Consider the following 17,537-nt stretch of genomic DNA (forward strand, 5'->3'; position numbering starts at 1 on the left):
CACTTAACCACTACACCACCAGGGTTTCCCAGCTAGGGTCAGGTGCCCTAAATTCTTCTAATCACAGGCCGCTGCAGTGATATTTTAATTGAGAAGAGAAGTTGAAAAAGTCAGTGCCATGTGGAACCTATCTTTTGGAGAAGGGAAACAAAGATGAAGGTTGTAACACGCCTTGAGTCATGATGACAGTGTATGTCAATGCCCAGCAGCAGGGGCAGTGTGGATTTTGCTGAGGAGTCCTGAGGGGTGTTTTTGCACAGGCCCCCTAGCCTGGCTCTCTAGCCCTCCCAAAGATTCTTTGAGCTACGTGTCTTCAATAGACTCCTTTTCCCCTTTAACTAACAAGAGTGTGACTCATTCAGAGCAAGTGCTTGAAGAAATCAGGAGGGAATGAAATCTTTGGCCAAGGGAGAGGGGTGGAGGATGGGAGAGGATGGAGAGATTCTAGATGTAGAGGATACAGCGGCAAAGGTGGTACACGAGAGAGTTTGTGAGAAAATAAGATAGAATTCAGCATATCCAAAACAGGTTTCTTTGGAACACTAACCTTACAAATACTACACAAAGTGTTGGGTGGTCAAATTAATTTGGGAAATGCTTACCACAGCTCTTCCTTAGAGAGTTATAATGCATATTAGCATATTAATATCTCTAAGAAGTTCTGCAGTAAAGGAAACTTTATAAATTTATTTAACCCAGAGTCTCCAAACTTTTTACCAAAAGATGTTTTTCACATAACAATTGTTAACACCCCACAGAAAATGTTCCACAGTGCAAGGGACTAGAGACTCTCTGACCTGAACCATTAGCCTCAACGCTCTGGCCAAATGTCATCTCTAAGATACTTTCGTTAACACCTGTCTCCCTCCTGTCCCAAAAGAGTAACTTTCTCTACTTTAAACTCTCCTGGAATTTTATATCTAACTTTCTTAAAGCTAATTTAATAATCTAACTTAGATTATAGGTACTTTATGGATTTTTTGTAAGGATCTTAAGACCTCTGAGAGATTGTAATGTTTTCAAGGACAAAGTCATATCCATTTTTATATCTATCATTGTTGTTGTTAGGTGCTGTTGAGTCAGTTCCGACTCATAGTGACCCTAAGTACAACAGAAACATTGCCCAGTCCTGTGCCATCCTCACAATTGTTGCTATGCTTGAGCCCATTGTTGCAGACACTGTGTCAATCCATCTCATTGAGGGTCTTCCTCTTTTTTGCTGACCCTCTAATTACAAAGCATGATGCCCTTCTCCAGGGACTGATCCCTCCTTACGACACGTCCAAAGTATGTGAGACACAGTCTCGTCATCCTTGCTTCCAAGAAGCATTCTGGACGAACAGATTTGTTCGTTCTTTTGGCAGTCCATCATATATTCAATATTCTTCTCAAGCACCACAATTCAAAGGTGTCAATTTTTCAGGCTTCCTTATTCCTCGTCCAGCTTTGGCATGTATATGAGGTGATTGAAAATTTATGGCTTGGGTCAGGTGCACCTTGGTCCTCAAAGTGACCTCTTTGCTTTTTAATACATAAAGAGGTCTTTTGCAGCACATTTGCCCAATGCAATACGTTGTTTGATTTCTTGACTGCTGCTTCCATAGGTGTTGATTGTGGATTCAAGTAAAATTAAATTCTTGACAAATTCATTCTTTTCTCTGTTTATCATGATATTGCTTATTGGTCCAGTTGTAAGGGTTTTTGTTTTCTTTTTGTTGAGTTGTAATCCATTCTGAAGACTGTGGTCTTTGATCTTCATCAGTAAGTGCTTCAAGTCCTCCTCACTTTCAGCAAGCAAGGTTGTGTCATCTGCATAACACAGGTTGTTAATGAGTCTTCCTCCAATTCTGATGCCCCGTTCTTCTTCACATAGTCCAGCTTCTCGGATTATTTGCTCAGCATACAGATTGAAGAGATATGGTGAAAGAATACAACGCTGACGCATACTTTCCTGACTTTAAACCAATCAGTAATCCCTTGTTCTGTCCAAACAACTGCCTCTTGATCTATATAAAGATTCCTCATGACCACAATTAAGTGCTTTGGAGTTCTCATTCTTCACAAGGTTATCCATAATTTGTTATGATCCACACAATCGAATGCCTTTGCATAGTTAATAAAACACAGGTAAACATCCTTCTGGTATTCTCTGCTTTTAGCCAGGATCCATCTGACATCAGCAATGATATCCCTGGTTCCATGTCCTGAAACTGGCCTGAAGTTCTGGCAGTTCCCTGTCGATACACTGCTGCAGTTGTTTTTGAATAATCTTCAGCAAAATTTAGCTTGTGTGTGATATTAATGATATTGTTCTATAATTTCCACATTCGGTTGGATCACCTTTCTTGGGAATAGGCATAAATATGGATCTCTTCCAGTCATTTGGCCAGGAAGCTGTCTTCCATATTTCTTGGCATAGACAAGGTTATATCATCTGCATATTGTAGGTTGTTATATAATGAGTCTTCCTCCAATCCTAATGCCATGTTCTTCTTCATGTAGTCCAGCTTCTTAGATTACTTAGCTACTTATTCAGCGTACAGATTGAATAAATATGGTGAAAGGATACAACTCTGCCATGTACCTTTTCCAGTTTAGAACCATGCAGTATTCCTTTGTTCTGTTCAAACCATTGCCTCTTAATCCTTGTTGAGTTTTCTCTTACATGGCTTTTCCACCCTTGGTTTGTAATCCTCCCAATGTGGGTCAATTTACTATTCGCACAAGGAGCTTGCTAGTGAATGGTCTGTTTACTATTGGCATAAGTGGCTTGCAAGTGATTCATTGGACCCACCCTATAGTTTACCTTTATCTGGATTGGCTGGGCTTACCCCCCTCCATTCTGACCCTTACCCTGATTGGTTAGGGAGCATTCCATGTAATTAACAATGAGTATATGGGCTAGCCTATAAAAGCCCTAGAACAGAGAGCCTCAGATGGGGTGTCCCAATCAACAAACCAGGAGAGGAACATATCCTTTGGACATGGTCTCTGCATTATGACCCTCCTATACTGAGTAAACGCCTGTGATAGCAAAAAAGGCAGTGGCTTCCATGGTACTAGAAGAAGTGAAGACACTATGCAGACCCAGATGGTAGTAATCCAAAAGCCAAAACCAAATCCAGTGCCATTGAGTCGATTCGGACTCATAGCGACCCTATAGGACAGAGTAGAACTGCCCCATAGAGTTTCCAAGGAGCACCTGGTGGATTTGAACTGCCGGCCCTTTGGTTAGCAGCTGTAGCACTTAACCACTACACCACCAGGGTTTCCCTCAGATGGTAGTACCAGACTGTAAAGACCAAACCCCTGCCGAGAACTGAGAGGAACTACCAATAACTGAGCCCACCAAGTGACATCACTGAGTTTCCTTTTTCCTGATGGGTGAGAATGAACATTTGTTTACAGGAAGCATAAGCAAATCCCCTTTGAGACATAAGCAGGTCTTCTTTTAGACAGTGAGGCCCATGCTGGGGCCTTTCCTGAACCTGCCCTTTGCTGTTATTAAAATTGTTATTTCAATTATGTTGTTTCCATGAGTTCTCTATGACCCTTCTAATGAGTTATCAAACCCAATAGAGAACGAGTCCTGTGGGGGGAGTGGCTGGTGTCAGAAATGGGGGATAAGTTGAAGAATGGGAGTATATTTGACCTTTGCCTCACAGGGACCAGTCTGTAGCTGATTTTTTTTTTTTTTTTGTACTTTAAGTGAAAGTTTACAAATCAAGTCAGTCTCTCACACAAAAATTTATATTCACCTTGCTATATACTCCTAATTGCTCTCCCCCTATTGAGACATCACGCTCTTTCCCCCCACTTTCTATTTTTGTGTCCATTTGGCCAGTTTCTGACACCCTCCGCCCTCTCATCTCCCCTCCAGACAGGAGATGCCAACATAGTCTCATATGTCTACTTGAGCCAAGAACCTCATTCTTCACCAGTATCATTTTCTATCCCATTGTCCAGTCCAATCCCTGCCTGAAGAGCTGGCTTTGAGAATGGTTCCCGTCTTGGGCTAACAGAAGGTCTGGGGACCATGACCTCTCGGGTCCTTCTAGTCTCAGTCAGACCATTAAGTCTGCTCTTTTCACAAGAATTTGAGGTCTGCATCCCACTGCTCTCCTGCTCCCTCGGGGGTTCTCTGTTGTGAAGATTTAAATTTTATATTTTATTATTTTACAACAAGCATGTACTATTCACTTAAGTGGAAAAACTAAGAAACATTTCAAAACTGAGGGAAATGGTTGAATTGGGCTGCTGAGGCATATGTGGATGGTTTGAAACAATGAACATGGAGAACACGCTAGGGGAGAAGCAAAAAGGAATTAATAAATGCATTAAAATTTGCTTGTGTAGCTATAGAAAGGCAGATCCACAAATTGATCTGGACACTAGGACAGCCAGATAGATAGATATATAAATGCTTGCATAGTCATACCAGGGAATAAAAAAATTCTACACTTTAATTTTGCAAGTTTGTCTTCAAAAACCTCCCTATGATTTTTTTCCTCAACATGCTATAAAGCAAGCTGGAGCCCTCTACTGGAATGGTCTTCTAGGAAAGGTAGAATTTATATTTTGAAATTACAAAATGGCAGGTTTACCTGCCTCCGTCCTAAAATGTACTTTTAACAGTGTTTTCATATTCAGTGGCAGCAAGACCGGTTTTCCACTAACTGGACACCAATTTTCTCAATATCATGCAATATAAAGGTTATTGTTTTACTATTATAAAGGGTAGTCAGAATGGAAGTGGACTGCAGAGAATTCGTGATTAGGTAGGACAGTTACACAGTTACTGTTTGAATGTCTATGGCGTCTTATTTAGAAGGTGACTGAGGAGTGAAGAGGAGGTGAGAATGTTGCTTTTGTTGTTGTTAGTTGTGGTCGAGTCAATTCTAAAATCAAGATTTTGAATTTTGAATGAGAGGAAAATAAAACATAGACTTTTCCTTTAGAATAATTTGAATAATAGTTGCCACATGGAACTACGAAAGTGCCAGATAAAATGCCTCCCTTCTCTCATGTTTTATTATATCTTTGGTTCTTTTATAATAAGGTTTATTTTTTCCCTCCTGTGATCTGCACTACAATTTTATGACAGTTTATGTTAGGTGTTTTAGTATATTTTACATGAATAAGGTATGCTAAAAACTTCAACAAAGTGCTTAATTTGTAGAAACCAGTGATGCAGTAACATTACCAAAAGTCAGATAAGAATAGATCGTGGATAGTTATCTGCTATGGTGGTATATAGGAACTCTGACTTAATCTCAGAATTATCTATCTGCACTCTTCATTAAAATACCTCTCGTATCACTAAGTATATTAGAAAACTCAACATAGATCATTTCTATTTTATCTTTTCCAACAACTTCAAAGCGAATACAACCAAGATACTTTTTTTTTTTTAAGTTAATGGTAAGAGTTTTATTTTAGGTGTAGAAATGGTAGAAAATTTTCCAAATTTTGGAACAATTTTTTTTTTTTTTGCAACAAATAATGGCAAGATTATGAAAGACATAAAAATCTTTGTTTTGCATGGAAAAGGTGAAAAATTAATTTGCACCAGACCAGTCCCTGAAATTAACAGGGAAGCAATGAAATGCTGCAGATCCTGTCACATAATTGTAAATATTGGCATACATGAGAAAGGGAATATCTATTCCTACCAAAATAAATTTTTAATGTAACCCATATCAAAGTCTGATTAGTCCTCACGAGGAAATTAAAAAGCAATATGAATATTTTAACAGCTGTAGAATTCAAACAATCATATTCAAAATTATTATGATAAGGCCAAGATTACTTGAATTTTGTACGGAGGAGATCTACAGAAGCATGACGCTTGTTTCAGGTCATCTTTTTTTTTTTTTTTTTTTTTATTGAAGAGAACTTGAGGAACTAAGTGAAGCCGGAGTAGGAATTTAGAGGGACTTGATAATAAGGAACACTTTTATCTACGAGGCATATTTCTAAGTGCTTTATCTTATGTTATATAACCCTCTCAACTACTCAATAAGGAAATACTATTATATTCATTCTATAAATAATGAAACTGAAGCGCAGAGATGTTAATTTACTTTTCCAAGATCATCCGGTCTACTAGAGATAGAATCTAGGAAGAAAAACCAACTGGTAGAAATAGCAGAGCTGAAAGCCTGGCCCAGATCCATCAGATCCTGAAATTCATGCTCTTTGGAATCTAGTGATTCTCAAGCTTCCGTGTGCATATGAGTCACATGAGTTGCATTTTAAAAGTGTGGATTCCTGAGTCTTTTGCATAGAGATTCTGATGGAATAGGTCTGAGGTGGGATTCAAGAATCTACATTTTTAACAAGTACTACAAGTAATTGTGATGCAGATAGACCAATGATCATTCTGTGAAAAAAGCATTTTAAATGATTCCTGATTCAGTTATTATCAAGCACAATATTGACTGCCTGTGAAATCTCTTAATGAGTAAGAACTCTTGTTCCTATGTACCAGGGAAGAATAATTATGGCTTAATTAAAATTTGATGCTTAAACATTGATTGAGTAAGCAAAGGAATGAAAAACTAAATAAAGAATTGCAGGTCTACTGTGTGCCAAACAATGTGTTAAGACTTGGGGTCATGAATATATATGACATGATTACTACTCTTAAGAAACTTATAGTCTACTAAGGATGGAATCTAGGAAGAAAACCAACCAGTATAAATTATAGAAAAAACTAAGAATAACCAACTGGTGATACAGGGCAGTTGGGGCACAAAGGAGACAGTGGACAATTCTATTGGAGGTACATGGGTACATGTAAAGGTCAGGTCTTTAAGAATGAGTATTTGCCAAACAGACAAGAAAGGTCAAGTAAATTTGGACAGAAGTGACAGCATGGTCAATAGCATGGAGTATGAAATGTCTTGGCACTGTGGTCAGGGACCTGCAGTTGGAATGACCATAGTGTAGAGACAAAGCTGCAAAGCTTATGGAGGCTCTTTCAGAAAGCTAATTTTCTTCTCTAGCCATTAGACTAGAGCAACTTGAAGGATTCTTTTATATAAGAGCAAATGGCCATGATTCCTTGGAAACTGATGAAATATTCGAGGAAACATGCTTAAATTTTACTCATTTAAAATATGGGTCCTGGAAGTTTAGATTCCTTTTTGTTTTTAGAACATGACACCTCAGTTAGAGACACAGAAATCAGTTGGAGGACCCATGCCAATAGCTACTGGAGACTTTGAGAAGGTGACAAAAAAGATTCATAAAAACTCATACAACAACTTAATGTTCACTTGGGAAGAGAACTATACACAGTTTGTCACATAGTTAACTAAGGTATATTTATATACAATGGATTACAAATTTTTAAATTTCTGAATCTCTTCTCACTAGGGAAGCTTGGGTGGCTAGGAAATTTTTCAGTTCTGATCCAATCTGGATTTTGTGTTTTGTTATTCAAAGCTTGTTGATCTTTTTTGCTCTACTGTTTTCTTCCCAAGCCTGTTTATGCTGGGGTAGTTCTTTCTTTGTTTTGGACCTTTATTCTCAGTCTCTATGTGCATCTCAAATAGTCACCTAAAATAGTCAACAGAATGATCTTACTCTCCTGGTTTTCCTGGTCCTTTAGCTAGTGAGCTTCACACACTGTTTTGCTTCCATGCAGATGTCCAGGGTCTTTGAGCCATGTGGGTCATGTTGCGCTGGAAGAGGTTTTATTAAGTAGCTTTTGGTAGGAAGTGTAACACACTGATTGGAATTAGAGCGGAAAGCCAGTGCTCTCCTTAAAAACACAGACATTCTTAACACGTGTTGCGTAACACTAAGAATAAAAACACCAGAATACATCAGTCCAATCCCATTGAGCCACATTCTCTTTGAGCGGAATCTCAGGGTTCTCCAGTCTGATCATTTTTACACCTGCTATAGCTGGTGTAGTGGTTAAGAGCTATGGCTGCTACAAAGGTAAGCAGTTCCAATCCCAGGTGCTCCATGGAAACTCTATGGGGCAGTTCTACTCTGTCCTATAGGGTCGCCACGAGTTGGAATGGACTTGACAGCAACAAGTTTGGTTTGGTTTATAGCCTAGCTTTCATCACTTTTCTGTCAGTTTGTTGTATTGTGGTGGCTTGTGTGTTGCTTCGATGCTGGAAGCTATGCCACCGGTATTTCAAATACTGGCAGGGTCACCCATGGTGAACGGGTCTCAGCGAAACTCCCAGAATAAACAGACTAGGAAGAAATGCCTGGAAATCTGCTTCCAAAAATGCCTATGAAAATCCTATGGATCACGACAGAATATCGTCCAATATAGTGCTGGAAAAAATGAGTTCCCTAGGTTGGAAGACATTCAAAATACACAGTGACTGCAACAATGGACTTGGGCATAAGGATGATTGTGAAGATGGCATAGGACTGGGCAACATTTTGTTCTGCTGTACATGGGGTTGCCATGAATAGGAGCCAACTTGACAGCAGCTAACACTACCACCATAGCCTAATTTATAATTCTAGGGATTAGCAAGAACTAGAATGAGCCCACTGTCTATTAATTACTTACCTCTGCCATCCCATGGCATCATTCCTCATATATAATGCCTCACAGCTCTAGCCATTTAGCCAGATTCCATATTTTTCATTTGTGAAGTTAAGTAAAAGGAGGGTACTAATTGGTTTAAGGACAACTCACTAAGGACAACTCACTCTTCTCTGGCAAGGAAACTTAATCACTATTAAAGTCATAGTCAAGGGACTAGAAGAATCTCAATCCAAACACCAAACAAGATAAAGGAAACATATCTACAGTAGATTGTTCTACTAGCTACTCTGATAATTTATTTTAGTCTGCCCTTCAAAGAAGAGTATGGGTATGTAAAGTTTAAAAAATTAAAATATGGCCACAGGGAAGTTTGCTACAATGGACATCATGCCTGCGTTGTAAAGTGGTACAGTGGAGCATTCATACCTCTGAAGTTCACAATCTGTCAGCATTTCCATTTCAAACCCCTTCTGAGTGAATTCCAAAAGCTACAGCACTACCAGAGAGCCCTTTAATTTTCAAATGTATATATAAAGTTAAATTAAAACTGATATTTTGAAGTTTGCCTTTGAAACTTTAGGGATTTCTCCTCCCTACTCCTTCTTCCCATTAAAAAATAATTACTACAAACAATATGTTCCTGACACAAGATGATGCTGCAGCACATTGGAGACAGGAGGGACTGATTGGTGGAGAACGCTCTATAGATGATATTTTTTTCTAAAATTTTTGTGTATCTCCACCAAAATTCCTTTACAGAACTATTATTTCAGAGCTATTTTATGGGATTAGTATTTCAGGAGTGAAAGGAAAGTTTCTACACAGATTTACTTTTCCTGAATCTTCTTACTTTTCCTGACTCTAGCAATTTTCCCCATTTTTCGTAGGACAAAATTCTATTCTAAAAGTTGTTGAAAACAAGTTTAGTATTACATCTTATAATTAGCATATGAAACTGTTTTAGAGTTACTTAGATAAAATAAGCTTTGAATGATAGTTTGAAGATAGGTTAATTCATAATTTAGGTGGTTGGAATCACAGTAATACACTAAATTGTACCTCATAATGTTAAAAAAATGTTACCTAGAAATGTCATTGAAAAAGAGTATATCATTTATACATGTAAAGTTTAAAGAAGAATAAAATACCTATACCATATAAAAAACATGGTATTATTAGTACCTCTGAAGCCTGTATATGCCCCTCCCTAATCACATCTAACAGAAAAAAAAAAAAAAAATCTAACATTTTTTGGAAACATTTAAAATAAGGTTTGGGTCAAAACAATTTTGTTTTTCAGTATATGAAGTCTTTCACTCAAAAGCTCTTGTCAAAGAGTATGGTAAGAGTTAGGATATTTCTTTCCTCACTGAAGATAAATTCTTTGGCTTTTAATTTCATGCACACTGGCATTTAACCTGGTCTAGCTATCTCTGACTCCTCTGAGACTCATCTAGGTCCTTAGAAAGTGCTTTCCCATTTCTGATTGCTCTGTGCCAACCAGATCTGTCCACCATGGTTGTTTCCCAGCAGACCTGAAAATAAGAAAAGGGTATAATTAACAGCAAGACCCAATATAACCACACTTGATTCCATTGGCTTTCATCCAATGGGGAACATGAATCCAAATGATTATATCTGAACCTCTGGTGGTCTAAAATAACATTTCTAACAAATTCATACTTTTGTTTATCTAAAGGTTTCAGATTGGCAAGAATCCCAAGATGAAATTTTCTATATTTGTCCTTTTAATTGCACTTTCTAAAATTATTTTTACTGATCTATAATTCTGAAACTGTAACATTTATATGATATAGTACATGTCTCCCATCTTTATTCAAGCAAAAACTGAAATTTTTACTAATCATATGAACTAATGAGGTAGAGCTATTTCCCTTTTACATTATTTTGTGTAGTTTAATGTTTAAACTCAGATTATTAAATCAAGATTATTTTCCTGTGGGATCAGTTATGTATGTGTTTGTGTTCTTTGTGTGTAGATGGAGAGAGGCATGATTCAAGAACAAATTTATTTCACTTTGATCAGTGTTTTTATTTTAAGTGTATCTGTTCAGCTTCCTGGAGAAGGACATCATGCTTTGCAAAGTAGAGGGTCAGCAAAAAAAAGGAAGACCCTCAATGAGATGGATTGATACATTTGCTGGAACAATAAACTCAAACATACCAACGATTATGAGGATGGTGCAGGACTGGGCAGTGTTTCATTCTGTTCTACATGTGGTCACTATGAGTCGGAACCAACTTAATGCCACCCAACAAAAGCGTTGAAGAGCAAAGATGTCATCCTGAAGACTAAGGTGCGCCTGACCCAAGCCATGGTATTTTCAATCACATCATATGTGTGTGAAAGCTGGACAATGAATAAGGAAGACTGAAGAAGAGCTGACGCCTTTAAATTGTGGTGTTGGCAAAGAATATTGAATATACCATGGACTGCCAAAAGAACAAACAAATCTGTCTTGGAAGAAGTACGGCCAGAATGCTCCTTAGAGGCAAGGATGGCGAGACTGCATCTTACACACTTTGGACATGTTGTCAGGAGGGATCAGTCCCTGGAGAAGGACATCATGCTTGGCAGAGTACAGGGTCAGCAGAAAAGAGGAAGACCCTCAACGAGGTGGATTGACACAGTGGCTGCAACAATGAGCTCAAGCATAACAACGATTGTAAGGATGGCACAGGATGGGGCAGTGTTTCGTTCTGTTGTGCATAGGGTCGCTATGAGTCGGAACCAACTCGACGGCACCTAACAACAACAACAACATACAGCTTATATCTCTACATTTTAATTTAGCAACTAAATTGACTAAAGGGCATTAGTTGAATAACATGCAAATTGGTTCTTTCTTCGGAGGAAATTTTAGTTATCTTAAAGGTTCTATAACATATCTTTAAATTAATGGAATAATTTGAGTTAATATTGAATAAAAAAAAACCAATAGGGATGCAAAAAATACCTCTATATTTAAAGTGTCCTAGAATTAAGGACTTAGCATAGTCAATGCCCACTGTATTCACTAATCATTTTTCTTCTCAAAAAATATTTTGCTTCTTTAATTTTCCCACCCACAATACCACCATATCTGTCATGTAAAACAAAAATATCTGTAGTCTAGGACCAGGATAATTTGGAATGTATATTCAAGGGGAAAGTATTTAGAATTCTATTCGTGGCAGCCCAAAAGTATGGAGCATTACTATTGTTAAATAAATACTAAATGTGGATAAAAATATTTAGGAAATACAAGAAATGGAAAGAATTAGAGTATGTATTTAGGAGTAACCATATTAATTCTTGGAGAGATGGATATTCTTCCTAAAAATCTTTGGTTTAGACTTTGGTTTGAATGAAATGCAAGAGAAACAGTATTGGACAGTAGCTGAGATGAATTTTTTCCTCTGCTAACATGTTATAAAACAAGGCATGTGAAAGGAAAGATTTTCAAGCTCATATGCCAGATTGCATAAAGGATTTTTTCCATCATATGAAAGTTAAGTAGCACCAGAATACCATGAATGAGTATTTGCTTTATGTGGAATGCTTCTTTTAAATGCATTTCAATATTAAGCACATTTATGTAAATAATGGATGATTTTAATATTATATAAATATCACATTTGTTATGTGATATTTCCCCTGAAAGATTTTGCTAACTCTGTTACTTTTGCTTAGGGAAATTAGTGAAGTCATTCAGGCATTTTAGGAAATCCTTTCGAATGTATTTAATCCTCTTACTGATCTAGAGGAGAGAATCAATATTCTGTTCATGTACCTACATTTTTGTAGGTAGGTAGCTTACAGTTGAAAAAGCCCACTTACATTTATATATAATGTGGTAAAGTGGGCTTAGATCAATACAGGATCAAATCCTAGCTTTGACACGTAGAAGCCATGGGACCTCAGGCTCATTGTTTGATATCTCTCAGCTTCAGTTTCTCTTTTGCAAAATAAGAATTATACTACCATGTCCAAAGAGGTGCTTGAAGATTAAGTTAAATAATCCACGTAAGGTGTCAAATGGTCCCTGGCACATAGCAAATGCTCAAAAAATGTTACTGCCTCCCAATAATGCTTTGAGGTCTACAGTCCGAGTATTTTTTATCTCAATTTTACAAACTTTGAAACAGACTCAAAAAAGGGGAGGCAGAGCCAAGATGGTGGAATAGACAGACACTTCCGGCGAGCTCTCTTACAAGGAAGACCTGAAAAAAACAAGTTAAACAAATATGTTTACGACAAGCTAGGAGCCCTGAACATCAAAGGCAAGCTTAGAAAATGAACTGAGGGGCAGGGGAAGGAAGAGATGGTTCAGAAGTGGAAAAGAGTTACTGGACCTGAATTTCAGGGAACCCTCAGGCACTATCCCCAGGAGCAGCTGCGGTGGGCTGGTACTAGCGTTTGGCTGCAGTTTCCTCAGGGAGAGGCAGCCAGCCACAGAGCCTACTCAAACCTCTGGAACCAGAGAAGAACGGCGCTCTTGGCAAAAGCTAAGTATTTGCGTATATTTTACCATTCACCCCCTCCCCAGAAGGCTTCAGCAGCTGATTTCCCTGGGCCTGAGATAGGCCCTGTTGCGTGCCTAGAGCCATCCTCCTGGCCTTGGAGAAGGAATAAATTTGAAACTGGGGAAAAAGATAATTTTCCAGCTCCACTAACTGGGGGAGCTCAGGACAGAAGCGGATCCTGTCCAGGCATAAATGTTCAGTGGACTTTGAGTACCTTTCCTCTCTGCATGGACCTGTGTGGGCCTATTCCAGGAAAATAGGCCCTTGTTGGCAGACTCCAACCATTTCAGCTGGGTGGTGGAGAGGTGGGTGTTTGATGTCTGACATTGCTTTGCCTATTAAACAGGGTCCTCATCTACCGATATCGGGGCCTAAGGACTGGTGGCTCCACTCAGGTCACCCAGCCACCCACAACAGGGGTCCAAGGATAACTGGTACCTCCCAGTCCCTACAAACGAAAACACTGGGTGCCCATGGTCCGTCTGCAGAACCCACCCACCTGTACGTTCTAGGGAACAGGGACACGCTTTCCTCAGAGACATGTGGGGGACAATTCTCAACCCCCTGCCTTGTTCAGAGTGTGACCCCCTGCTGCAACCAGATACCAGTACCTACACCAATCACCCCAGCCCCTCTAAGGCTGTAGGACAGAGCCTGTACCACACATTTGATGATCAGCTACCTGGACACATGAGCTGAATTCATACAAGAAAAGTTAATGGAATCCTAGGCTGATATGCCTGATAATAGTTCTAGCCACCTGGGGACAGGACTTCAGAGCTCCAAAGCCAAAAATAACAAAGCTAGCTCACTCAAGCAACCTCTTTGGGCATATCAAAACAAAGCAAGAAGCTATGACACAGTAAGCAAACTAAAATAAACTAATACAATAACTTATAGATGGCTCGGAGACAACAGTCAATATCGAGTCACATAAAGAAACAGACCATGATTGCCTCAATAAGCTCTCAAAACAAAGAATCCAGAAATCTTCTAGATGAAAGCGCATTCCTGGAATTACCAGAGGCAGAATACAAAAGATTAATATACAGAGCCCTTCAAGATATCAGGAAGGAAATGAGGCAATACGCAGAACAACCGAAGGAAGACAAAGATAAAGAAATTAAAAAGATTATTCAAGAACATAATGAAAAATTTAATAAGCTGGAAAAATCCATAGACAGACAGCAATCAGAAATTCAGAAGATTAACAACAAAATTACAGAAGTAGGCAACTCAGTAGAAAGTTAGAGGAGCAGAATTGAGCAAGTGGAAGGCAGAATTTCTGAAATGGAAGATAAAGCACTTGGCACTAATATATTTGAAGAAAAATCAGATAAAAAAATTTAAAAAATGAAGAAACCTTAAGAATCATGTGGGACTCTATCAAGAGAAATAACCTACGAGTGATTGGAGTATCAGAACAGGGAGGGATAACAGAAGATATAGGTAGAATTGTTGAAGATTTGTTGGCAAAAAACTTCCCTCATATCGTGAAAGATGAGAAGATATCTATCCAAGATGCTCATCAAACTCCACATAAGGTAGATGTTAAAAGAAAGTCACCATGACATATTATAATCAAACTTGGCAAAACCAAAGATTAAAAATGATTTTAAGAGCAGCTGGGGATAAACGAAAAGTCACCTACAAAGGATACTCAATAAGAATAAGCTCGGACTACTCGGGAGAAACCATGCAGGCAAGAAGGCAATGGGATGACTTATACAAAAAATTGAAGGAAAAAATTGCCAGCCAAGAATCTCATATCCAGCAAAACTGTCTCTTAAATATGAAGGTGAAATTAGGACATTTCCAGATAAACAGACATTTAAGAAATTCATAAAAACCAAACCAAAACTACAAGAAATACTAAAGGGAGTTCTTTGGATAGAAAATCAATAATATAAGGTATTAGCCCAAGACTAGAACACTGGACAGAGCAATCAGAAGTCAATCCAGACAGGGAAATCACAAAAATAAATCAAGATAAAAAAACACTCGAAAGAGGGAAATAGCAATGTTATTATGTAAAAGGTGACAACATCAAAACAAAAAAGAGGGACTAAGAAATGTAGTCATACATCTTCCATATGACGAAGAAGACAAGGCGATACAAAGAAATAAAAGTTAGGTTTAAATTTAAGAAAATATGAGTAAATAATAAGGTAACCATGAAGTAGACAAACTACCCTAAACATAAAAATAAAATACAAGAAAAAAAATAGAGACTCAGCAGAAACAAAATCAACAACAATGAATATGAGGAAAGGACAACATACAAAGATAATCTACTCAGTGCACAAAATTCAGTGGGAAAAAGAAGCTGTCAACAACACAAAAAAAGACATCAAAATAGTAGCACTAAATTCATACCTATCCATAATTACGCTGAATGTAAATGGACTAAATGTACCAATAAAGAGGCAGAGAGTGGCAGAATGGATTAAAAAACATGATCCGTCTATTTGCTGCCTCCAAGAGACACACCTCAGACTTAGAGACAAAAACAAACTAAAACTCAAAGGATGAAAAAAATATATATCAAGCAAACAACAATCAAAAAAGAGTAGGAGCTGCAATATTAATTTCCAACAAAATAGACTTTAAAGTTAAATCCATCATAAAGGAAAAGGAAGGACACTATATAATGATGAAAGGGACAATATACTGAGAAGATATAACCATATTAAATATTAATGCACCAAATGACAGGGCTGCAAGATAAAAAAAACATAAAACAAACTCTTATTAACACTGAAAAGTGAGATAGACAGCTACACAATAATAGTAGGAGACTTCAACACACCACTTTTGGTGAAGGACAGGACATCCAGAAAGAAGCTCAGTAAAGACACAGAAGATCTAAAAGCCACAATTAACCAACTTGATCTCATAGACATATACAGAACACTCCACCAACAGCAGCCAAGTATACTTTCTTTTCTAGTGCACATGGAATAGACCACATATTAGGTCATTAAGCAAGCATTAGGAGAATCCAAAATATTGAAGTATTACAAAGCATCTTCTCTGACCATAAGGCCATAAAAGTGGAAATCGATAACCGAAATAGCAGGGAAAAGAAATCAAACACTTGGAAACTGAACAATAACCCTGCTCAAAAAAGACTGGATTCTAGAAGACATGAAGGCTGGGATAAATTCATAGAATCCAATGAGAATGAAAACACTTCCTATCAGAACCTTTGGGACACAGTGAAAGCAGTGCTCAGAGGCCAATTTATATCAATAAATGCACATATACAAAAAGAAGAAAGGGCCAAAATCAAAGAATTATCCCTACAACTTGAACAAATAGAAAGAGAGCAACAAAAGAAACACTCAGGCACTAGAAGAAAACAAATAATAAGAAGTAGAGCAAAACTAAGTGAAATAAAAAACAGAAAAACAACTGAAAGAATTAACAAGACCAAAAGCTGGTTCTTTGAAAAAATCAACAAAATTGATAAGCCATTGGGCCAAACTGACAAAAGAAAAACAGGAGAGAAAGCAATTAACCTGAATAAGAAATGAGATGGGCAATGTTACAATAGTACCAACTGAAATTAAAAGAATCCTATCAGATTACAATGAAAAATTATACTCTAACAAATTTAAAAACCTAGAAGAAATGGATGAATTCCTAGAAACACGCTACCTACCTAAACTAACACAAACAGAGGTAGAACAACTAAATAGACCCATAACAAAAGAAGAGATTGAAAAGGTAATCGAAAAATTCCCAACAAAAAATAACCCTGGCCTGGATGGCTTCACTGCAGAGTTCTACCAAACTTTCAGAGAAGAGTTAACACCACTACTACTAAAGGTATTTCAGAGCATAAAAAAGGATAGAATACTCCCAAACTCATTCTATGAAGCCAGCATATCCTGATACCAAAACCAGGTAAAGACACCACAGAAAAAGAAAATTATAGGCCTGTATCCCTCATGAAAACAGATGCAAAAATCCTCAACAAAATTCTAGCCAATAGAATTCAACAATATATCAAAAAAATAATTCACCATAACCAAGTGGGAATCATACTAGGTATGCTGGGATGGTTCAACATTAGAAAAACAATTAATGAAATCCATCATATAGATAAAACAAAAGAGAAGAATCACATAATTTTATCAATTGATGCAGAAAAGGCATTTGACAAAGTTCAACAGCCATTCATGATAAAAACTCTCAGCAAAATAGGAATAGAAGGAAAATTCCTCAACATAATAAAGGGCATTTATACAAAGCCAACAGCCAACACCACCCTAAATGGAGAGAGCCTGAAAGCATTCCCCTTGGGATCGGAAACCAGACAAGGATGCCCTTTATCGCCACTCTTATTCAACATTGTGCTGGAGGTCCTAGCCAGAGCAATTAGGCTAGATAAGAAATAAACCAGATTGGCAAGGAAGAAGTAAAAGTATCCCCATTTACAGATAACATGATCTTATACACAGAAAACCCTAAGGAATCCTCC

This window comes from Elephas maximus, chromosome 3 (genome assembly GCF_024166365.1).
Source record: "Elephas maximus indicus isolate mEleMax1 chromosome 3, mEleMax1 primary haplotype, whole genome shotgun sequence".
NCBI classification, from domain to species: Eukaryota; Metazoa; Chordata; class Mammalia; order Proboscidea; family Elephantidae; genus Elephas; species Elephas maximus.